The sequence below is a fragment of the Stegodyphus dumicola genome, chromosome 9 (assembly GCF_044657685.1).
Source record: "Stegodyphus dumicola isolate Sdum_Otavi_A_Nest chromosome 9, ASM4465768v1".
Lineage (NCBI taxonomy): Eukaryota > Metazoa > Arthropoda > Arachnida > Araneae > Eresidae > Stegodyphus > Stegodyphus dumicola.
The window spans coordinates 80,657,578-80,683,006 of NC_140776.1; the positions used below are offsets into that span (position 1 = coordinate 80,657,578).

The 25,429-nt window shown below is 31.6% G+C and overlaps 1 protein-coding gene across 2 annotated transcripts in view; it reads right to left on the reverse strand.

Moving 5' to 3' along the window:
• The window catches only part of LOC118183873 (uncharacterized), a 51,631-nt gene that overhangs the window by 25,753 nt on the left and 449 nt on the right, over positions 1-25,429 (reverse strand). The window contains exon 1 of one of the 2 annotated variants that reach the window (XM_085823672.1): positions 25,185-25,428. The exons of the other annotated variant lie outside the window; for it this stretch is intronic. The gene's annotated coding sequence lies outside the window, so the exon portion shown is untranslated. Of the gene's footprint in view, positions 1-25,184; position 25,429 lie in introns of those variants that run through there. 2 annotated transcript variants of the gene reach the window in all.

A 25,429-nucleotide genomic window follows, 5' to 3' on the forward strand; every position in this document is an offset into this window, starting at 1 on the left:
CATCAGTACATCTGGAATCTAATGGCTAGAGATGACCTTTCAAACTGATTGACTAGTTTTAGTGTATTTACGATTTCCAGGTTTCAGACTGAAATTGTAAAACTACTGTTGTTTCTTTGACACAAAATTTATATTTATGTTCTTGTGATTTGTCTGAATAACAGTACTATCACTGTAAACTTCCATGTGTGAAGGTCACTTCAGCATAAACATATATAAAGTCAAAAGTCATTAATTCGGACCTCAAAGCTACAAACTTTCAGCGCATGCGTTGCACAGACGCATGAACGTAAGACCTTTACGTCTGTGCATATGAGTGTGCGCATGCGCATAATACGTTTACGCATGCGCGTTTAATGTATAACAGACGGTATAAGCTAAAATTATCTAGTTATCTATTTCAGTTAATGTTGCAGATTGCGTTTTTCCTTAATCTTCGAATTGGATCTGGCTTATCATTTTTTTGCAGACTGTTAGAACAATTTTATAAAAGTAAGCTTGAACTTTCGATTATGTCAAATAGAATTTCCGATGCTAGAGCTCCCAAAGGATCTACAAAGCGAAAGTATGTTTCGATGTCCATCAAACAAAAAGTGGAATTGCTGCAAAAAAAAAAAAAAAAAAAAAAAGGATAAAGCCATATCCTTTGTTTCTCTAACCATTCCAAAATCTGTTTATCAATTTCACGCTGCTCTGCGGGGAGCGGGGGGACGACGCAGCGCACAATGAATTGGAAGTTGATCTGTCAGCACTATCCTTATCTTTAGGGCAGATGTTTTTATTTTATTTGGCTTATAATTCCTTACTAAATGTAGTATTTCATCTCGATGTACTCCATCTTTGATATGATTTAAATCAAATTCCTCGTCATTATAATTCGCTTCCGATAGTGAAGAAAGTGACACAGAGGTTACTGAAAGCGAAAAAATTTCAATTGACAAATTAGTCGGTATTCTCAACACAGCAATTATAGGATTTGAACAGCGGAACTTTGTAACTGAACAAGAAATTATGTCTGTTTATAGAATTAAAGAGAAAGTATTATCACATAAAATGAAGCAACTTAAACAACTTACATTGAAAGAAATGTTTAAACAAATAAATATTAAACTTCTTTTTTTTTTTTTTTGTAAATTTTGATACCCTTTAGATCATAATTGTTTTTTATTTCATAAATTATGGCTTCATATTTTTAATTTTATAATTTCTGCACGCCATCTTACCAGATTTAAACTGATGATCTATAATCCGGAATCGCCGAAGTCCTGACAAGTCCGGATTAACGACTTTTGACTGTATATGGAAATACAGACAGACAGAACTGTTAAGAATGAACTGATAAGAATGTAAGAAAAAGTGCTTGTACATGTATACAAGTACGTGGGAATTTATATTTGTTTATGGAAATGCATACCTACTTATCCATGTAGTATGTATGTCTGCACTGATATTATATGGTATAAGTGCAGATAAGCAGAAAGCATGCATACCCTTAAATGGGAATAACGTATATACAGACACGTATGTACACACACTGACACACATATGCATGCATGTATAAACATACAGATATATGTATGTGTATATATTTCATCATCAAGCTCTTGAAGAAATTTTCGTATTTCTTCCGGCATATTGCTAGAAAAATGTCAAAATAATTACTAAAATACTTACGAAAATATGCAATATTCTAAAGCAACGCAAGGCTCTGTTTACAATTTACAAACGCAGTTATCACGAATTCTTGTAGCTATGTAGCTACAAGAACTGAAAGGGGAAAAACCGGATTCTTAACACAAAGACCTTTGAAAGAGATAAGAGGTTAAAACACCAGGGATGTCAAATTTGACATCTCACCCCACTCTTTCAGCCTGAAAAATGGGGGGAAAAGACATGGCCACTAAAGTGGACAACCCCGTTCTTTCAAACAGAGGACTCTATGACCACTATAATGGCCATCCTGTCTTTAAAAGGTTAATATTGATTTATTTCTTTACTTGCTAATCCAAAATGTAAATTACAACCTGGATCTCAGGATTATCAAACCACCTTAACTTTAATTTCAACATCATTTAATGATTATTCTGATAGTACTTATAAATTGAACTGGACATGCAGATGATTTAATTAAGAGAATTTCTTTGCATATATAATGAAAAAAGCACTCAATTTTAGGAAATGTGATATTAATTGCAATGTGATATTAATTGCAGTGTGCATAAAGATGAATATATAAATGTAGAAAATGAAGTCATAGAGCTGAGTTAATATTTAAGCGCTGACGTCAACATAAACTTTAAAACAATTATGAAGAGCTTTAAGTTAAAGATAAATACACGCCTCTAGTGCAAAAAATATAAAATTAAAACTATTAGTTTATAACTTAGGAAATAATAAGATGGTTGAATCATTTTATGAAGTCTGTATTCTTTCAGTAAAAGACATGATGAAATAAGAAACAAAATCAAGGAAGCAAACTTCAGTAGATTAATATAATAGTAAGTATCTTAGCAACAATTAAATCAAATTTCCTGCACAACGACAAACACATTGAGACAAAAGCTAACCCAAAATTAATTCATTGATTCACTAAATGCAAACTGAATTATCAAATAATTTATTTGATATATTTTTATTTTTGGAATTTAAATTCTACTATATATTAGCGAGTATCTTTACTTGCAGTTACTCAAAAAATCTTCATTGTCAGGTCATGTGAAATCTATACTGACACAATTGAATTAACTGTTTTTTCTCTTTTTTACTAAAAATTTGGCAGCTATTCATTGGTTTCATTAGCACCTCAGTCATTATGCTGTCATATCGAAACTATTTCATAACTGAGTGCCCAAGGTATGCCTCCAGGAATTTGTCCTTGAATGTAGTTGCCAAGATATATGTCTAATGAATGACAAACGCATTCAATCACTTAAAAGGTCAAGGTTCAGGAATTCAGATGGGGAACATGTGTTGTCTTAGAACAATGATTTGTACATTATTTGAGAGCTTTTACATCCTGTTTGTATTCTCAAAGCTTAACCGACAGTGAAATTTCACAAATGCTACTCTAATCCATTCTGAACATCTTACTTCAAAATTACTTGATCATGAAATTGAGACACTGATACGGAGGGTACCTTTTTAAAATAACAGTACATCAGTACATCTGGAATCTAATGGCTAGAGATGACCTTTCAAACTGATTGACTAGTTTTAGTGTATTTACGATTTCCAGGTTTCAGACTGAAATTGTAAAACTACTGTTGTTTCTTTGACACAAAATTTATATTTATGTTCTTGTGATTTGTCTGAATAACAGTACTATCACTGTAAACTTCCATGTGTGAAGGTCACTTCAGCATAAACATATATAAAGTCAAAAGTCATTAATTCGGACCTCAAAGCTACAAACTTTCAGCGCATGCGTTGCACAGACGCATGAACGTAAGACCTTTACGTCTGTGCATATGAGTGTGCGCATGCGCATAATACGTTTACGCATGCGCGTTTAATGTATAACAGACGGTATAAGCTAAAATTATCTAGTTATCTATTTCAGTTAATGTTGCAGATTGCGTTTTTCCTTAATCTTCGAATTGGATCTGGCTTATCATTTTTTTGCAGACTGTTAGAACAATTTTATAAAAGTAAGCTTGAACTTTCGATTATGTCAAATAGAATTTCCGATGCTAGAGCTCCCAAAGGATCTACAAAGCGAAAGTATGTTTCGATGTCCATCAAACAAAAAGTGGAATTGCTGCAAAAAAAAAAAAAAAAAAAAAGGATAAAGCCATATCCTTTGTTTCTCTAACCATTCCAAAATCTGTTTATCAATTTCACGCTGCTCTGCGGGGAGCGGGGGACGACGCAGCGCACAATGAATTGGAAGTTGATCTGTCAGCACTATCCTTATCTTTAGGGCAGATGTTTTTATTTTATTTGGCTTATAATTCCTTACTAAATGTAGTATTTCATCTCGATGTACTCCATCTTTGATATGATTTAAATCAAATTCCTCGTCATTATAATTCGCTTCCGATAGTGAAGAAAGTGACACAGAGGTTACTGAAAGCGAAAAAATTTCAATTGACAAATTAGTCGGTATTCTCGACACAGCAATTATAGGATTTGAACAGCGGAACTTTGTAACTGAACAAGAAATTATGTCTGTTTATAGAATTAAAGAGAAAGTATTATCACATAAAATGAAGCAACTTAAACAACTTACATTGAAAGAAATGTTTAAACAAATAAATATTAAACTTCTTTTTTTTTTTTTTGTAAATTTTGATACCCTTTAGATCATAATTGTTTTTTATTTCATAAATTATGGCTTCATATTTTTAATTTTATAATTTCTGCACGCCATCTTACCAGATTTAAACTGATGATCTATAATCCGGAATCGCCGAAGTCCTGACAAGTCCGGATTAACGACTTTTGACTGTATATGGAAATACAGACAGACAGAACTGTTAAGAATGAACTGATAAGAATGTAAGAAAAAGTGCTTGTACATGTATACAAGTACGTGGGAATTTATATTTGTTTATGGAAATGCATACCTACTTATCCATGTAGTATGTATGTCTGCACTGATATTGTATGGTATAAGTGCAGATAAGCAGAAAGCATGCATACCCTTAAATGGGAATAACGTATATACAGACACGTATGTACACACACTGACACACATATGCATGCATGTATAAACATACAGATATATGTATGTGTATATATTTCATCATCAAGCTCTTGAAGAAATTTTCGTATTTCTTCCGGCATATTGCTAGAAAAATGTCAAAATAATTACTAAAATACTTACGAAAATATGCAATATTCTAAAGCAACGCAAGGCTCTGTTTACAATTTACAAACGCAGTTATCACGAATTCTTGTAGCTATGTAGCTACAAGAACTGAAAGGGGAAAAACCGGATTCTTAACACAAAGACCTTTGAAAGAGATAAGAGGTTAAAACACCAGGGATGTCAAATTTGACATCTCACCCCACTCTTTCAGCCTGAAAAATGGGGGAAAAGACATGGCCACTAAAGTGGACAACCCCGTTCTTTCAAACAGAGGACTCTATGACCACTATAATGGCCATCCTGTCTTTAAAAGGTTAATATTGATTTATTTCTTTACTTGCTAATCCAAAATGTAAATTACAACCTGGATCTCAGGATTATCAAACCACCTTAACTTTAATTTCAACATCATTTAATGATTATTCTGATAGTACTTATAAATTGAACTGGACATGCAGATGATTTAATTAAGAGAATTTCTTTGCATATATAATGAAAAAAGCACTCAATTTTAGGAAATGTGATATTAATTGCAATGTGATATTAATTGCAGTGTGCATAAAGATGAATATATAAATGTAGAAAATGAAGTCATAGAGCTGAGTTAATATTTAAGCGCTGACGTCAACATAAACTTTAAAACAATTATGAAGAGCTTTAAGTTAAAGATAAATACACGCCTCTAGTGCAAAAAATATAAAATTAAAACTATTAGTTTATAACTTAGGAAATAATAAGATGGTTGAATCATTTTATGAAGTCTGTATTCTTTCAGTAAAAGACATGATGAAATAAGAAACAAAATCAAGGAAGCAAACTTCAGTAGATTAATATAATAGTAAGTATCTTAGCAACAATTAAATCAAATTTCCTGCACAACGACAAACACATTGAGACAAAAGCTAACCCAAAATTAATTCATTGATTCACTAAATGCAAACTGAATTATCAAATAATTTATTTGATATATTTTTATTTTTGGAATTTAAATTCTACTATATATTAGCGAGTATCTTTACTTGCAGTTACTCAAAAAATCTTCATTGTCAGGTCATGTGAAATCTATACTGACACAATTGAATTAACTGTTTTTTCTCTTTTTTACTAAAAATTTGGCAGCTATTCATTGGTTTCATTAGCACCTCAGTCATTATGCTGTCATATCGAAACTATTTCATAACTGAGTGCCCAAGGTATGCCTCCAGGAATTTGTCCTTGAATGTAGTTGCCAAGATATATGTCTAATGAATGACAAACGCATTCAATCACTTAAAAGGTCAAGGTTCAGGAATTCAGATGGGGAACATGTGTTGTCTTAGAACAATGATTTGTACATTATTTGAGAGCTTTTACATCCTGTTTGTATTCTCAAAGCTTAACCGACAGTGAAATTTCACAAATGCTACTCTAATCCATTCTGAACATCTTACTTCAAAATTACTTGATCATGAAATTGAGACACTGATACGGAGGTACCTTTTTAAAATAACAGTACATCAGTACATCTGGAATCTAATGGCTAGAGATGACCTTTCAAACTGATTGACTAGTTTTAGTGTATTTACGATTTCCAGGTTTCAGACTGAAATTGTAAAACTACTGTTGTTTCTTTGACACAAAATTTATATTTATGTTCTTGTGATTTGTCTGAATAACAGTACTATCACTGTAAACTTCCATGTGTGAAGGTCACTTCAGCATAAACATATATAAAGTCAAAAGTCATTAATTCGGACCTCAAAGCTACAAACTTTCAGCGCATGCGTTGCACAGACGCATGAACGTAAGACCTTTACGTCTGTGCATATGAGTGTGCGCATGCGCATAATACGTTTACGCATGCGCGTTTAATGTATAACAGACGGTATAAGCTAAAATTATCTAGTTATCTATTTCAGTTAATGTTGCAGATTGCGTTTTTCCTTAATCTTCGAATTGGATCTGGCTTATCATTTTTTTGCAGACTGTTAGAACAATTTTATAAAAGTAAGCTTGAACTTTCGATTATGTCAAATAGAATTTCCGATGCTAGAGCTCCCAAAGGATCTACAAAGCGAAAGTATGTTTCGATGTCCATCAAACAAAAAGTGGAATTGCTGCAAAAAAAAAAAAAAAAAAAAAGGATAAAGCCATATCCTTTGTTTCTCTAACCATTCCAAAATCTGTTTATCAATTTCACGCTGCTCTGCGGGGAGCGGGGGACGACGCAGCGCACAATGAATTGGAAGTTGATCTGTCAGCACTATCCTTATCTTTAGGGCAGATGTTTTTATTTTATTTGGCTTATAATTCCTTACTAAATGTAGTATTTCATCTCGATGTACTCCATCTTTGATATGATTTAAATCAAATTCCTCGTCATTATAATTCGCTTCCGATAGTGAAGAAAGTGACACAGAGGTTACTGAAAGCGAAAAAATTTCAATTGACAAATTAGTCGGTATTCTCGACACAGCAATTATAGGATTTGAACAGCGGAACTTTGTAACTGAACAAGAAATTATGTCTGTTTATAGAATTAAAGAGAAAGTATTATCACATAAAATGAAGCAACTTAAACAACTTACATTGAAAGAAATGTTTAAACAAATAAATATTAAACTTCTTTTTTTTTTTTTTGTAAATTTTGATACCCTTTAGATCATAATTGTTTTTTATTTCATAAATTATGGCTTCATATTTTTAATTTTATAATTTCTGCACGCCATCTTACCAGATTTAAACTGATGATCTATAATCCGGAATCGCCGAAGTCCTGACAAGTCCGGATTAACGACTTTTGACTGTATATGGAAATACAGACAGACAGAACTGTTAAGAATGAACTGATAAGAATGTAAGAAAAAGTGCTTGTACATGTATACAAGTACGTGGGAATTTATATTTGTTTATGGAAATGCATACCTACTTATCCATGTAGTATGTATGTCTGCACTGATATTGTATGGTATAAGTGCAGATAAGCAGAAAGCATGCATACCCTTAAATGGGAATAACGTATATACAGACACGTATGTACACACACTGACACACATATGCATGCATGTATAAACATACAGATATATGTATGTGTATATATTTCATCATCAAGCTCTTGAAGAAATTTTCGTATTTCTTCCGGCATATTGCTAGAAAAATGTCAAAATAATTACTAAAATACTTACGAAAATATGCAATATTCTAAAGCAACGCAAGGCTCTGTTTACAATTTACAAACGCAGTTATCACGAATTCTTGTAGCTATGTAGCTACAAGAACTGAAAGGGGAAAAACCGGATTCTTAACACAAAGACCTTTGAAAGAGATAAGAGGTTAAAACACCAGGGATGTCAAATTTGACATCTCACCCCACTCTTTCAGCCTGAAAAATGGGGGGAAAAGACATGGCCACTAAAGTGGACAACCCCGTTCTTTCAAACAGAGGACTCTATGACCACTATAATGGCCATCCTGTCTTTAAAAGGTTAATATTGATTTATTTCTTTACTTGCTAATCCAAAATGTAAATTACAACCTGGATCTCAGGATTATCAAACCACCTTAACTTTAATTTCAACATCATTTAATGATTATTCTGATAGTACTTATAAATTGAACTGGACATGCAGATGATTTAATTAAGAGAATTTCTTTGCATATATAATGAAAAAAGCACTCAATTTTAGGAAATGTGATATTAATTGCAATGTGATATTAATTGCAGTGTGCATAAAGATGAATATATAAATGTAGAAAATGAAGTCATAGAGCTGAGTTAATATTTAAGCGCTGACGTCAACATAAACTTTAAAACAATTATGAAGAGCTTTAAGTTAAAGATAAATACACGCCTCTAGTGCAAAAAATATAAAATTAAAACTATTAGTTTATAACTTAGGAAATAATAAGATGGTTGAATCATTTTATGAAGTCTGTATTCTTTCAGTAAAAGACATGATGAAATAAGAAACAAAATCAAGGAAGCAAACTTCAGTAGATTAATATAATAGTAAGTATCTTAGCAACAATTAAATCAAATTTCCTGCACAACGACAAACACATTGAGACAAAAGCTAACCCAAAATTAATTCATTGATTCACTAAATGCAAACTGAATTATCAAATAATTTATTTGATATATTTTTATTTTTGGAATTTAAATTCTACTATATATTAGCGAGTATCTTTACTTGCAGTTACTCAAAAAATCTTCATTGTCAGGTCATGTGAAATCTATACTGACACAATTGAATTAACTGTTTTTTCTCTTTTTTACTAAAAATTTGGCAGCTATTCATTGGTTTCATTAGCACCTCAGTCATTATGCTGTCATATCGAAACTATTTCATAACTGAGTGCCCAAGGTATGCCTCCAGGAATTTGTCCTTGAATGTAGTTGCCAAGATATATGTCTAATGAATGACAAACGCATTCAATCACTTAAAAGGTCAAGGTTCAGGAATTCAGATGGGGAACATGTGTTGTCTTAGAACAATGATTTGTACATTATTTGAGAGCTTTTACATCCTGTTTGTATTCTCAAAGCTTAACCGACAGTGAAATTTCACAAATGCTACTCTAATCCATTCTGAACATCTTACTTCAAAATTATTTGATCATGAAATTGAGACACTGATACGGAGGTACCTTTTTAAAATAACAGTACATCAGTACATCTGGAATCTAATGGCTAGAGATGACCTTTCAAACTGATTGACTAGTTTTAGTGTATTTACGATTTCCAGGTTTCAGACTGAAATTGTAAAACTACTGTTGTTTCTTTGACACAAAATTTATATTTATGTTCTTGTGATTTGTCTGAATAACAGTACTATCACTGTAAACTTCCATGTGTGAAGGTCACTTCAGCATAAACATATATAAAGTCAAAAGTCATTAATTCGGACCTCAAAGCTACAAACTTTCAGCGCATGCGTTGCACAGACGCATGCACGTAAGACCTTTACGTCTGTGCATATGAGTGTGCGCATGCGCATAATACGTTTACGCATGCGCGTTTAATGTATAACAGACGGTATAAGCTAAAATTATCTAGTTATCTATTTCAGTTAATGTTGCAGATTGCGTTTTTCCTTAATCTTCGAATTGGATCTGGCTTATCATTTTTTTGCAGACTGTTAGAACAATTTTATAAAAGTAAGCTTGAACTTTCGATTATGTCAAATAGAATTTCCGATGCTAGAGCTCCCAAAGGATCTACAAAGCGAAAGTATGTTTCGATGTCCATCAAACAAAAAGTGGAATTGCTGCAAAAAAAAAAAAAAAAAAAAAAAAACGGATAAAGCCATATCCTTTGTTTCTCTAACCATTCCAAAATCTGTTTATCAATTTCACGCTGCTCTGCGGGGAGCGGGGGACGACGCAGCGCACAATGAATTGGAAGTTGATCTGTCAGCACTATCCTTATCTTTAGGGCAGATGTTTTTATTTTATTTGGCTTATAATTCCTTACTAAATGTAGTATTTCATCTCGATGTACTCCATCTTTGATATGATTTAAATCAAATTCCTCGTCATTATAATTCGCTTCCGATAGTGAAGAAAGTGACACAGAGGTTACTGAAAGCGAAAAAATTTCAATTGACAAATTAGTCGGTATTCTCAACACAGCAATTATAGGATTTGAACAGCGGAACTTTGTAACTGAACAAGAAATTATGTCTGTTTATAGAATTAAAGAGAAAGTATTATCACATAAAATGAAGCAACTTAAACAACTTACATTGAAAGAAATGTTTAAACAAATAAATATTAAACTTCTTTTTTTTTTTTTTGTAAATTTTGATACCCTTTAGATCATAATTGTTTTTTATTTCATAAATTATGGCTTCATATTTTTAATTTTATAATTTCTGCACGCCATCTTACCAGATTTAAACTGATGATCTATAATCCGGAATCGCCGAAGTCCTGACAAGTCCGGATTAACGACTTTTGACTGTATATGGAAATACAGACAGACAGAACTGTTAAGAATGAACTGATAAGAATGTAAGAAAAAGTGCTTGTACATGTATACAAGTACGTGGGAATTTATATTTGTTTATGGAAATGCATACCTACTTATCCATGTAGTATGTATGTCTGCACTGATATTATATGGTATAAGTGCAGATAAGCAGAAAGCATGCATACCCTTAAATGGGAATAACGTATATACAGACACGTATGTACACACACTGACACACATATGCATGCATGTATAAACATACAGATATATGTATGTGTATATATTTCATCATCAAGCTCTTGAAGAAATTTTCGTATTTCTTCCGGCATATTGCTAGAAAAATGTCAAAATAATTACTAAAATACTTACGAAAATATGCAATATTCTAAAGCAACGCAAGGCTCTGTTTACAATTTACAAACGCAGTTATCACGAATTCTTGTAGCTATGTAGCTACAAGAACTGAAAGGGGAAAAACCGGATTCTTAACACAAAGACCTTTGAAAGAGATAAGAGGTTAAAACACCAGGGATGTCAAATTTGACATCTCACCCCACTCTTTCAGCCTGAAAAATGGGGGGAAAAGACATGGCCACTAAAGTGGACAACCCCGTTCTTTCAAACAGAGGACTCTATGACCACTATAATGGCCATCCTATCTTTAAAAGGTTAATATTGATTTATTTCTTTACTTGCTAATCCAAAATGTAAATTACAACCTGGATCTCAGGATTATCAAACCACCTTAACTTTAATTTCAACATCATTTAATGATTATTCTGATAGTACTTATAAATTGAACTGGACATGCAGATGATTTAATTAAGAGAATTTCTTTGCATATATAATGAAAAAAGCACTCAATTTTAGGAAATGTGATATTAATTGCAATGTGATATTAATTGCAGTGTGCATAAAGATGAATATATAAATGTAGAAAATGAAGTCATAGAGCTGAGTTAATATTTAAGCGCTGACGTCAACATAAACTTTAAAACAATTATGAAGAGCTTTAAGTTAAAGATAAATACACGCCTCTAGTGCAAAAAATATAAAATTAAAACTATTAGTTTATAACTTAGGAAATAATAAGATGGTTGAATCATTTTATGAAGTCTGTATTCTTTCAGTAAAAGACATGATGAAATAAGAAACAAAATCAAGGAAGCAAACTTCAGTAGATTAATATAATAGTAAGTATCTTAGCAACAATTAAATCAAATTTCCTGCACAACGACAAACACATTGAGACAAAAGCTAACCCAAAATTAATTCATTGATTCACTAAATGCAAACTGAATTATCAAATAATTTATTTGATATATTTTTATTTTTGGAATTTAAATTCTACTATATATTAGCGAGTATCTTTACTTGCAGTTACTCAAAAAATCTTCATTGTCAGGTCATGTGAAATCTATACTGACACAATTGAATTAACTGTTTTTTCTCTTTTTTACTAAAAATTTGGCAGCTATTCATTGGTTTCATTAGCACCTCAGTCATTATGCTGTCATATCGAAACTATTTCATAACTGAGTGCCCAAGGTATGCCTCCAGGAATTTGTCCTTGAATGTAGTTGCCAAGATATATGTCTAATGAATGACAAACGCATTCAATCACTTAAAAGGTCAAGGTTCAGGAATTCAGATGGGGAACATGTGTTGTCTTAGAACAATGATTTGTACATTATTTGAGAGCTTTTACATCCTGTTTGTATTCTCAAAGCTTAACCGACAGTGAAATTTCACAAATGCTACTCTAATCCATTCTGAACATCTTACTTCAAAATTACTTGATCATGAAATTGAGACACTGATACGGAGGTACCTTTTTAAAATAACAGTACATCAGTACATCTGGAATCTAATGGCTAGAGATGACCTTTCAAACTGATTGACTAGTTTTAGTGTATTTACGATTTCCAGGTTTCAGACTGAAATTGTAAAACTACTGTTGTTTCTTTGACACAAAATTTATATTTATGTTCTTGTGATTTGTCTGAATAACAGTACTATCACTGTAAACTTCCATGTGTGAAGGTCACTTCAGCATAAACATATATAAAGTCAAAAGTCATTAATTCGGACCTCAAAGCTACAAACTTTCAGCGCATGCGTTGCACAGACGCATGCACGTAAGACCTTTACGTCTGTGCATATGAGTGTGCGCATGCGCATAATACGTTTACGCATGCGCGTTTAATGTATAACAGACGGTATAAGCTAAAATTATCTAGTTATCTATTTCAGTTAATGTTGCAGATTGCGTTTTTCCTTAATCTTCGAATTGGATCTGGCTTATCATTTTTTTGCAGACTGTTAGAACAATTTTATAAAAGTAAGCTTGAACTTTCGATTATGTCAAATAGAATTTCCGATGCTAGAGCTCCCAAAGGATCTACAAAGCGAAAGTATGTTTCGATGTCCATCAAACAAAAAGTGGAATTGCTGCAAAAAAAAAAAAAACGGATAAAGCCATATCCTTTGTTTCTCTAACCATTCCAAAATCTGTTTATCAATTTCACGCTGCTCTGCGGGGAGGGGGGGACGACGCAGCGCACAATGAATTGGAAGTTGATCTGTCAGCACTATCCTTATCTTTAGGGCAGATGTTTTTATTTTATTTGGCTTATAATTCCTTACTAAATGTAGTATTTCATCTCGATGTACTCCATCTTTGATATGATTTAAATCAAATTCCTCGTCATTATAATTCGCTTCCGATAGTGAAGAAAGTGACACAGAGGTTACTGAAAGCGAAAAAATTTCAATTGACAAATTAGTCGGTATTCTCGACACAGCAATTATAGGATTTGAACAGCGGAACTTTGTAACTGAACAAGAAATTATGTCTGTTTATAGAATTAAAGAGAAAGTATTATCACATAAAATGAAGCAACTTAAACAACTTACATTGAAAGAAATGTTTAAACAAATAAATATTAAACTTCTTTTTTTTTTTTTTGTAAATTTTGATACCCTTTAGATCATAATTGTTTTTTATTTCATAAATTATGGCTTCATATTTTTAATTTTATAATTTCTGCACGCCATCTTACCAGATTTAAACTGATGATCTATAATCCGGAATCGCCGAAGTCCTGACAAGTCCGGATTAACGACTTTTGACTGTATATGGAAATACAGACAGACAGAAGTGTTAAGAATGAACTGATAAGAATGTAAGAAAAAGTGCTTGTACATGTATACAGGTACGTGGGAATTTATATTTGTTTATGGAAATGCATACCTACTTATCCATGTAGTATGTATGTCTGCACTGATATTATATGGTATAAGTGCAGATAAGCAGAAAGCATGCATACCCTTAAATGGGAATAACGTATATACAGACACGTATGTACACACACTGACACACATATGCATGCATGTATAAACATACAGAGATATGTATGTGTATATATTTCATCATCAAGCTCTTGAAGAAATTTTCGTATTTCTTCCGGCATATTGCTAGAAAAATGTCAAAATAATTACTAAAATACTTACGAAAATATGCAATATTCTAAAGCAACGCAAGGCTCTGTTTACAATTTACAAACGCAGTTATCACGAATTCTTGTAGCTATGTAGCTACAAGAACTGAAAGGGGAAAAACCGGATTCTTAACACAAAGACCTTTGAAAGAGATAAGAGGTTAAAACACCAGGGATGTCAAATTTGACATCTCACCCCACTCTTTCAGCCTGAAAAATGGGGGGAAAAGACATGGCCACTAAAGTGGACAACCCCGTTCTTTCAAACAGAGGACTCTATGACCACTATAATGGCCATCCTGTCTTTAAAAGGTTAATATTGATTTATTTCTTTACTTGCTAATCCAAAATGTAAATTACAACGTGGATCTCAGGATTATCAAACCACCTTAACTTTAATTTCAACATCATTTAATGATTATTCTGATAGTACTTATAAATTGAACTGGACATGCAGATGATTTAATTAAGAGAATTTCTTTGCATATATAATGAAAAAAGCACTCAATTTTAGGAAATGTGATATTAATTGCAATGTGATATTAATTGCAGTGTGCATAAAGATGAATATATAAATGTAGAAAATGAAGTCATAGAGCTGAGTTAATATTTAAGCGCTGACGTCAACATAAACTTTAAAACAATTATGAAGAGCTTTAAGTTAAAGATAAATACACACCTCTAGTGCAAAAAATATAAAATTAAAACTATTAGTTTATAACTTAGGAAATAATAAGATGGTTGAATCATTTTATGAAGTCTGTATTCTTTCAGTAAAAGACATGATGAAATAAGAAACAAAATCAAGGAAGCAAACTTCAGTAGATTAATATAATAGTAAGTATCTTAGCAACAATTAAATCAAATTTCCTGCACAACGACAAACACATTGAGACAAAAGCTAACCCAAAATTAATTCATTGATTCACTAAATGCAAACTGAATTATCAAATAATTTATTTTTTTTCTAGTGCAAATTATAACTAAGCATATTCATTTTGCCTTGATCAGTATATGGTTAATGTTGCTGGGTGCAATATCATTGGGGCTGAGTTCAAATCTGAGATGGTTCCCATGTCTGTAAGTGTATTAAGTCATTGCAGCATAGGGCACCTAAAATACACAGTGAGCTGAAAGTCTTCTTAGGTGAATTAGTTATAGGGGAAGAGGGATAAAAGACCCTTGGACCATTAGAGGATTCTTCTTCAAAACCACTATAGGATGGAACTGGGCAAAGTCATATTTTCACTAATTATAAGGTGTCTAAGGCCTATGACAGATGCAGTCCCACATTACTGACCACAATAAAATTCATGTACTTATTCTGATGTCATTATCAGAAAGTGAGATAAGTCACAACATAGTCATAACGTCATTCAATAAGATTTGATGTACTCAACATCTTTCTCATATATTTTACCTTTTCTCATATTCTGAAAGCTCTTACCTGTTCTAAAAGTAGCATCATTACAGTAGTAAAATCACACAGACAGTACACAGTTTGAAACTGCTTAATACCTAATAATGCAGTTAAGAATTAAAATTAATGTTTGTTAAAAAAAAAAAAAAAACATTGTAGCATGATTTTTGTTTTAGGTAGGAAAGACATTTCAAAGCTAAAACTATTATCACAATGAAAGCCACATTTTTTAAGTGAGCAAGAGTTGTAGTTTTGCCATGCCGGGCATAAATGTTTGTATAATGGAATAATTACATTAAAAACAATAATAGGCAATGACATTAATCTACAGTAATTGTTTTATCCTGAAGGATACATATATGTTCAGCTTATGAAAATTTTAAAACCTTATTTTTGTATATGCTTTTTAAAACTTTTAAAGAAATATAAAGAACATTCTTCTGGTAGTAATGATACCTGTTGATTTTAACTAATAGAGCAAGAAGAATTGAAAATTAAATTGAATTTTACAAGACTTGAAAATATTACAGAACATACTTTCTTGTCGAAAAAGCATATTTTTTGGCAATCTTTCAGGCTTCATAAATAAATACTATAAGCTATTTTACTCCAAATGAGTTCAAAAATTCCTTAAATTCATCTCAACATGGCACTTGGACTGTATGTAAACTGTTTTGATAGTATATAATTTTAAACATTAGAATGAATTAAATATTCTATTCTTTTATAGAGACACCTAGAATTAAAAATTCAAATAGCAGAATTTAAACTTTCATGAAAACCTTAGCATCAGTTAAAAATGCATGAATTTATTGTCTTAGGGCATATGCCACATACCTGATTAAAAGCCTCACTATGTGAACTCTAAGCTTACTCTCCCCCCCATATTCAAGACCTTTCAGGGATTAATTCTTTGTATTGTCATGTGGGCTTCCAATTCTTCTTTCTATTTCCTCTAGATAATAAGGTTCAGCTTCAGATATTCTCACTAGCATGACTTAAATGGGCTTAGTTTACAAAAACACTCTCTAACAAACTATAATTATATTTAATTTATTACAATGAAATTTAAACTGCAAATAATCCAGCCATTATTAATGAACATTTTATTTTACTTCTGATTAATATCATGTTAAAATATACATTTTAATTAGTAATATTTTATTGACAGTTTTAATGGTATTTTTCTTAGTTTAATGTTATCCTTCAGTTAAAATAAATTATCAAAATAGCTGCAAACAAATGTGATCACATTAAGCGACATCTGCTGTACATTAGCTAATTTAACTAGTTATTATGGCGCTTGCTTATACATTTTACTTCTGCTACCTACATTTTCTAAAATACGCAATATCTGGATTAATCCTTGTGAATCTTTTGGCCTGCCAGCAACTTTTTTTCTTAATTTGTTACTGGTAAACTATGTTATGACACTAACTATCTGTCTAGGAAGAGATATCTTGGAAGATTTCCTATTAATTTTTTATATTAATATTAAACTTTGGGAAAAGCCATTAAAACATTTAAAGTGTTAGCTCATTTCACAACTTACAATTAAATCTGCAATACAATTATCAGTATTTCATACTTTCAGCCATTCCACCACAAACAGAGACATTTTGGAGTTTCGAGAAGGGGGGGAGAGAAATGAAAAATTACAATTATGAAGTATTGAATGACCTAATTATAAAAGTTCAATGAATTACTTTTTTTGCAAAATTAATAACCATAAATTTTCAAACATATAAACTACTACATTTTATGTAAATATTTTAAATTACCTGAATTAATTCTTAAAAAAAAATTATCTAATTTCTGCTGCTTTTTTTTATTTTCTGATGTTTGTGGGCTTGTCTTTCTTTTGTGGTGAACTTCATAATTGCAGGAAGGTTGACTTTTATTTTCCTCATTTACAGTTGAAAAAATTTCCTCGAGAACTGCACATGCAGAGGTAGAAGCAGTTTGCTTTTCTGCTAATGTAGAAGGTTTTTCAGACTTTTACAGGTGACTCCTCTGAAATAAATGTCCTCTTGATATGTTTTCCAACTTCTGTTCATATTCAGTAAGAGATCTTTGTGAATTGGATCAGTCATTGGATTTTTTGAGCCATATTTTTCACATGAGGTTTCTTTAGAAGCCATTAAATCATATTTAATAGTCTGCACTGCATCTAGGGAATCAATCTTAAGAGAGGTTCTATAGTCAGTGACAAGTGCATCCATTAAGTTGAATGCACTTTCCACTAATGTGCCATGGAAGCAGCTAAGGCAGGCTTTGACCAATTTAGCCAATGTAGGATACTTATAATCATTTGTGAAATCATCTTTTAAATTAAAAACTTTAAACCAATATTTATCAATTGTACACTTGACTTGATTTCCACTTTCATCAGATGTGTAGAGCATTTCTTTGGTGATATCAATATCACTCTGGTATAACCTTATTTCAGCTTCTACTTTTGATTTTTCATTATCACTAAAAATATGGGATATAAAAGATGATAATTTTTCAAAAGCTAATATTGTACTGGTTTTACCTCTTAGCTCTGGATCTGCACATGCAGAGGTAAAACACATGCAATGCTGTAAAACTAATTAGATATGAATTTTTAAGGGGTAATTTCTGTTTCATATGCTGTGCTGTATTAGTATAAGCTTTCATCGGAGAAATTTGGAATTCTTTTGCTATTGGATGATTTTTTGATAATTTCTTCAGGAGAGTGGAAGCTTCTGCACCAGTAAATATTACTTTGCTAGGTAAATGGAATTCTGGATTTGTGACATCAACCTTTAATAAATCATTATAAGATGTGCACTCTATATTTTCTGGCTTCATAAAAAAAGAGAAAAATTTTGCCATCAATTTATAAATACTGGAATGTATTAAATGAAGCATTGGTTTTTTTTTTTTTTTTTTTTTTTTTGTTTTGTTTTGTTTCAAATAATTTAATATATGTGTTAAACTCTGGTAATACTGCTGAATATAATGCCATATGCAATAAAGTTTTGTTTTGCATAACAAATAACACATTTAGTATTCTTTTTTTCTGAGCTAAAGCATTCTTTGTGTGTTGTTGGGAATGCAAGCAAGAATACACCCCTTCAACAACTTTTTTCTGAGCTGCAGAAATATTTCTTTTATTGTATACAGTTTCAACATAAGAAAAATAATCCCCTTTATCAGTTTTATCCAAGTAGTGAAAATAAAATGCAATAAGAGCATCCCACAGATCTTTGATTCTTTCTAAAACACATAAAATGTACACCCACCTATGGTCTGGTCTCTTCAAGGGCTTAAGTTTTTTAATGGCAAGGGATTCACAGATTTTGAACAAATTTTCTCTTTTACTGCAGCTTTTCATATCAAAATAGATGTCATCAAACAAATCTTCTAAGTATCTATCAAAACATGAAGCAAATTTTTTTGCACAGTTATTAGCCGTGTGACATGTGTCACCATCAATATCTAATAAGTGGGGTGCTTTGTTTGATCGCAGTCTGGTTTCAACACCTTTTTCTTTTTCCACGCATGGTGTTGCATGAGTACATTAATACACTAATTAAGTTTGCCCATGGAATATTATTATCTTCAATAGTATTAACAACTGCTTTAAAAACTGCTTATGAATTGCAAGATTCCATCTTTAGAGATGCAAAATGATGAACTACAACTTCATTTTGATTGTTGTCATAAAACTGCACCAATATTACCAGTCTACTTTCTTGAGCAATGCTAATACTTTCATCCAAATTTAGAGAAAATGGAGTCTCCTTTAAAGTTTTAATGATATTTTCCTTAATAGTTTTTGTGAGCCCATATTTCATCTTATAACATGCAGTAGTCCTGGACATTTCCAACGAGTTTAGTGCCGTCTGATCGCGGCTCAACTGTTTGCAGAGTTCAATTAAATAGGGAGCTACAATGAAAGAAAGAGAATTCTCGGCGATAAACGAAGTTATTAATACCTCTTGGCGTGCTTTTCTTGTCACTATATCCAATGGCCGAGCATCAGTCTCCAGTAAGTCATCAGTATTTTTTGAATTAGCATAATTAAAGTCATTGAATGTCTAATGCACTTTGAATATTTTATGTGCGTCACAGTTTTAGAATGATTTGCGAAAGCCTTGAATCCTTCCCCACCATACTTCAGCAGTGAGTTACAAAAAACTCAATATGCTTGTCCAGCAACATTTATTTTCTTGCACCATGTGCCGATGGTATCCCCATTACCATCTCTCCGTCCAATCCAATTCCACCTAAATGCATTCCGGACACCTTCTTCTAATTGTATAATATCACTATTTATTTCGAGAAATTTCATAGTGAAATTCTCTTGCGTACATAAATAAAAAAATATTTCAATAAACGAAACGAAAAATTTACACGTGCATCAATAAATGAAACGAAAATTTTACACAGCGGAGAAAAAAAAGTTGAGAAGCGATCAATGACAAATAGCTAATACGGTGAAAAATCCCCCTTCTCTACTTATTGGCGCCATGCCAGGAGAGATAAGACCTTTGAACCCAGAGTCACGTGATCGCACATCTGGTCGAACGAAGTCTCTTCCTTTTTTTTCTGCCGCGCCTACTTGCCGAAAAGAATCCAGAAGAGAATGTCCGAGAACCGGGGAATGAGTCATAACTCGCAATAAGGAAAGAACAAAAAAGAAGTTTTTTCCCCCTTTTCATGCATTATCACTGCCTTTGGAGAAAGGAAGGAAAAGTTTTCACCACACACACTGACCTTGCGTTTTCTGCTTTCAAAGCAAACAAAATTACCCAGATCAAAATAAATAATTCATTATTATTCCTACTTCCTTTTGAACGACGATCCCCAGAATTTCCGGGTATCGAAGTTCAAAATCCCTGGAGCACAAACACCCCTGTAAATCTCTCCCTTCCCTTATTTTGTTTGAATTGAAATAATCTTTATGATTAACTTTTTCTAATCTTTTCATTTTAAACTTGATCCTTAAAAAAAAAAAAAAAAAAAAAAAAAATTTCTTATTTGTGACCATAATAAATTTATATTCTTTTTATTTTAAAATTATGTATAAACAAAACATGACACTAACTGAAATATTTATAGGTCTCTCAACTAACTTTTGTATTGTCTCAATACACTTCCCAATCTTATATGAATAAACACTGGTCTTATCTTGAAATGAGAGACTGGATTTGGCATGTGGATCTATTGTGGCTTTCCCTAGTTTATCCACAAGCTCATTTCTTTTTTTTCCGACGTGGGCTTTGACCCATCTCAGCTAGATCTTTCCTTTGCAGTGAGTAATGAGAAGACAGATCTCAAGTACAATTCTGTTTTTGCATTTGGTACCTGTTATTACCAAAATACTAAAGAAACTATCTCAGCTGATTATGGTTTGTGTACGATATGCTAGTGCCCACTTAGCTACTTACCTAAAAGCCATCAATTCTGACTGAAGTACAGAGTTGATAGGCCATAATTTAGCACTCCAGTTGTATACCATCTGGTTATATTGAATAACAAAAAATGCTTAAACTGTGACTGTGTCCATTTTTGCAGCCATTTGTGTAGATAATGACACTCCTGTGTTTATGATGTAGATCTCGCCAAATACAATTTCCCCCCCCCAAAAAAATTAAAAGAATCTGTAGAGTCATTAGGATTTTTTGATGCTGGAGACATGAAAAATGTGCAGTGCCCTCACCAGAACTCAAAACGAGACCTCTCGAATATGTGCCGAGTGCCTACTGTCACACCATGAAGGCATGCTGAAAGAAGGGAGAAAATGCCTTATATATTCTCCCTTTTAAAGGTCAAATGGGGTTCAGGGGACTCAATTGCCAAATCCTGGTGGTAACAAGTCAGAAAACTCAACGGTACTAAAAAATGTTGAAAAATGTAGTTAGTCTTCCAGTCACACAGAAATCTGATAACACAGCTTGAATCAGTGCTACACCTTTCTGAGGACTAATTTTTAACAACATTTCATTTCAGAAGTGGACAATATTGTGAAAAAAAAAAGAAATACCCTTCTTCCTCAGATTTTATTTTTATCCCGTAATACAACCTTGCACTTTCAGCATATGCATCAAACCATTATAGCAACATTCAGGCAACCTCTTATTTATATAAAAATTCAAATCTAATCCAAACAATTTTTGTAAAAATTTAATATTTTTGGATGCAATTAAAATATGAAGCATGTTCAAAGCAGAATTTCAGAAAAAACTATGACCTGCATTTTGCAAAAGCTTTTTCCTAACTGATATTCTAATTCTGAAAGAACTGAAAAACAACATGAAATAATTCAACCCGAAACTTAAAAGATTGTGCAAACTGTTGAAAAGTTAACATTGAAGCTTCAGCTAGTGGTGTAACTGAAACACACAACTAAAATCTAAACTTAACTTAAATTACACAGTAGTGGACTTTAGAATGAAAAGCTGCATAAAATGGAAGTTTTCGAACAGACTGAAATGGACATATTTTTTTTTTTTCTTCTCAAAATCCAAACGAACAAATCTGAAACCTTCTCAAGATCCAAAATTGAATGAAACAGAAAGGTTATAGCAGATTTACGAAATTCATATTATTGATATTGTCAAATTCATAAAGAAACGAAAAAGGCAGTTTTGCAAACCAACATTCAAAGCCTTGTTAAAGAAAAATCTTCCCCACTTATTGAAAATCAAAATGAAAACAAAATTAATTTTTTATTGTTAGTGATATTTTTCCTTTATTTATTTTTTCAAACTATTTCTGATTTATAGAAAAGCTGAAATGTTTGTTTTAAGCAATGTTTCTGCTTATTTCTTTACCTTTTTGACCAAAATTGATTTTTTTTTTTTTTTTTCTTCTCAGAATTACTGTCTTCCATCATAATATATGGAAAAATAGAGCTTACTATGCTAGTGAAAATTTGGTGAACATCAACATTATTACTTGAAATGAAAATAAGTATCTGATTATGTTAAGGCATCTTTTTGCTCTTAGGATAGAGGTATTTTAAAATAAAATTATACTTACCTTATTTACTCAAAAATAAGAGTCCCTCCCTTTTTTTTTTTTTTTTTTGCTACACCTTTTGCATGTATATTGGCATTATTTCCTAATAAATGCCTGGAATTCATTAAAAATGATAAAAAAAAATTCTGCAGCACTTTACCATGCACTATACATCTCTGAATGGCAGGCAGAAAGACACAATAAAGAAAACCACACCCTGCAGATACTACCTCTAATGCTGTATTTTATAGGAAGAGAATCTGGCTCCTTCCTCAAATCTTTCAAATAGCAAATGAAACTATTTAGTCAAGATTAAACATATTTTCACTGCTGAAGGCAATTTAATATCATTTTTGCTTTTTTTTTTTTTTTTTTTTTTTTTTTTTTGCCACATTATTCATTTGGTACTTTTTCATTATTCACACCCCATCAAAAGTCACTAACTCAGTTGCAAAAAACGTTTGTTTGAATATATTTACACCTCACATATTATGTTCTGCTCACAGAAAATAATAAAAAGAAACATTTTATTAAAAAAATAGGGGGGAAAATTGTGCACTGCCAATATTTACATTCTTTTCAGCCAATGGTTACTGTTCAACAAATAAAGTGTGTACAATCATCTGTATTTAAACATGCAAATGGACATGTATATTTGGGCTGGCTATTGTTTCATATGTACTCAAAAAACATGCAAAAAACACAACAGCTCTACTGAATGGACAAAAGCAGAGATTCTGATAATCAGGAAGTGTCAGGCATTTTTACAATGTTGTTATCCAGGGATGGCCTAAGTAGCTCTTGTAAGCAAATGGTGTAGCTCAAATGGAAATAAAATAAATGTATGAAACATGGTAAACTAAATCTACTCAATGTACATGAGAAAGTAATTAATTTACATCAGTTCTTTTTACAGAGTTATCAGACATTTCTTTCTATTTGAGAGCTGTTTCAATACTTTTAAAATGATGTAAACATGAACTTATGGATATTGGAAAATCTTTGAAAAAAATTGTGATTCTCGAACTTTTCCAAATTCCAACATGTGGGTTTTAGTGACATGAAGTTTGGCCTCCCCTGTTTTTAGCATATCTGTTTCCCAGACACATATATACACAATTCCACATACATTTTTTATGTTTGGGGAATATTTACTGATATCAATGTGAAAAAAAAATGAAATACGCAAAAACAAATAAAAGACTCTACTTTATACTAACTAATCAATTGCCAAAATTGGTACTTAATGTATTATCACAACCATCTTAGTGGAAGTGGACAAACTCTGCCGACCATGCACATAACAGTTCTTCAGGTAACCATATACATTGTAATTTACAATCCAAAAATTCACAGTACAACTTTTTTATTCTGTAAAAAATCACCAAACTGCACCAAGGTGGTTGTACTAATATGTCAGTACCCTAAAATTTATTAGTGCACTGCATGTTAAATAAGTTAAAATACTAGAGGCAAATTAACAGTATCGCTGAATGAAGTCCAAAACCTTAATAAAACAGCTTTGCTCTATGGAAAGTAAAACACAGAATTTCTTTCTCTTGACATCTTTATTTTCCATTACTGCCTGTTATTAATCATACTTAGCCTCAGAAACAATAAAAATTTATAACAAAACAACAGTTAAAAATTCTCTGGTAGGTGAAATTTTTTAATTAATTTTTCAGTACTGTATAAATTTTCCAACAGAATAAAAAATATACAGTACTGTGTGAAATTTATGATTAATAATCATATTACATTTTTATTTTAACAAACCCTGTGGCCAGTACTGCATAATTCCAACATTAATGATGAGCAACAAAATTGCAGAAGTTTATCAAGCAAGTTTGGAAAACATTTTCATCACATATAGAGTAATACATGATACAAAAATTCAAGGTATCTGTAATGATTAACTTTATTCTTTATTACACATATGCACATATTAATCTGAAAACACCAAAGAAGAGAAGTATACAAAATAAGCACATTTTATCTTTCATATTTCAAAAATATATTATGCTTTATCTAATAAAAAATTTTTAATAAAATATGAGATTAATATTAAATAAAAATTATTTACTTGCAGAAAAAGAAATTTAACATATTTTACATCATTTTTTTAATATTTTCTCTTTCTAAATGAATCTAAAATTATATAAAAAAATTTATTTCATAAATTTTAATATGCTAATAATTTAATTGATATTATAAATTAGTTTTTTATGGCTATCAAAGGTCTCGCATTAAGCACATATAAAGAAAGAAATTCTTTAATTTATTTCATTCAGAATCATTTCTATAATCTAAAATTTTCAAAAAAGGGGAAATCAGTCTGGGGAGCACAATCATGAGGCGCATACAGACTCGAAAGCCATATTGAGAACAATGAAAAATCATTTTTTAAATGAAAAGTATTATAAATAAAACATTGTTTACAATAATCAATAAAGCCACATTTTTCGATAAAAGAAACACAATGATTCGCATATATATATATATCTTAATTACATTATTTTTTATCACCGAACTTTAATGATTAAATACGTATCAACGGTCTCATTGGAACGAGACCATTAGGAGCTCCCAATCCTGAACATAGTAAGTATAGCAAATAATAAAATGTAATACACCTATTTCGGCTTTGTAGTTAAGTTTAATACCAGGTCGAAATTAATACCAAAATTTACTGAATGTACGATTCTTTAATAGATACTCTTTACTGAAATGAGGGTTGAATTACTGGAAGGAGCAGC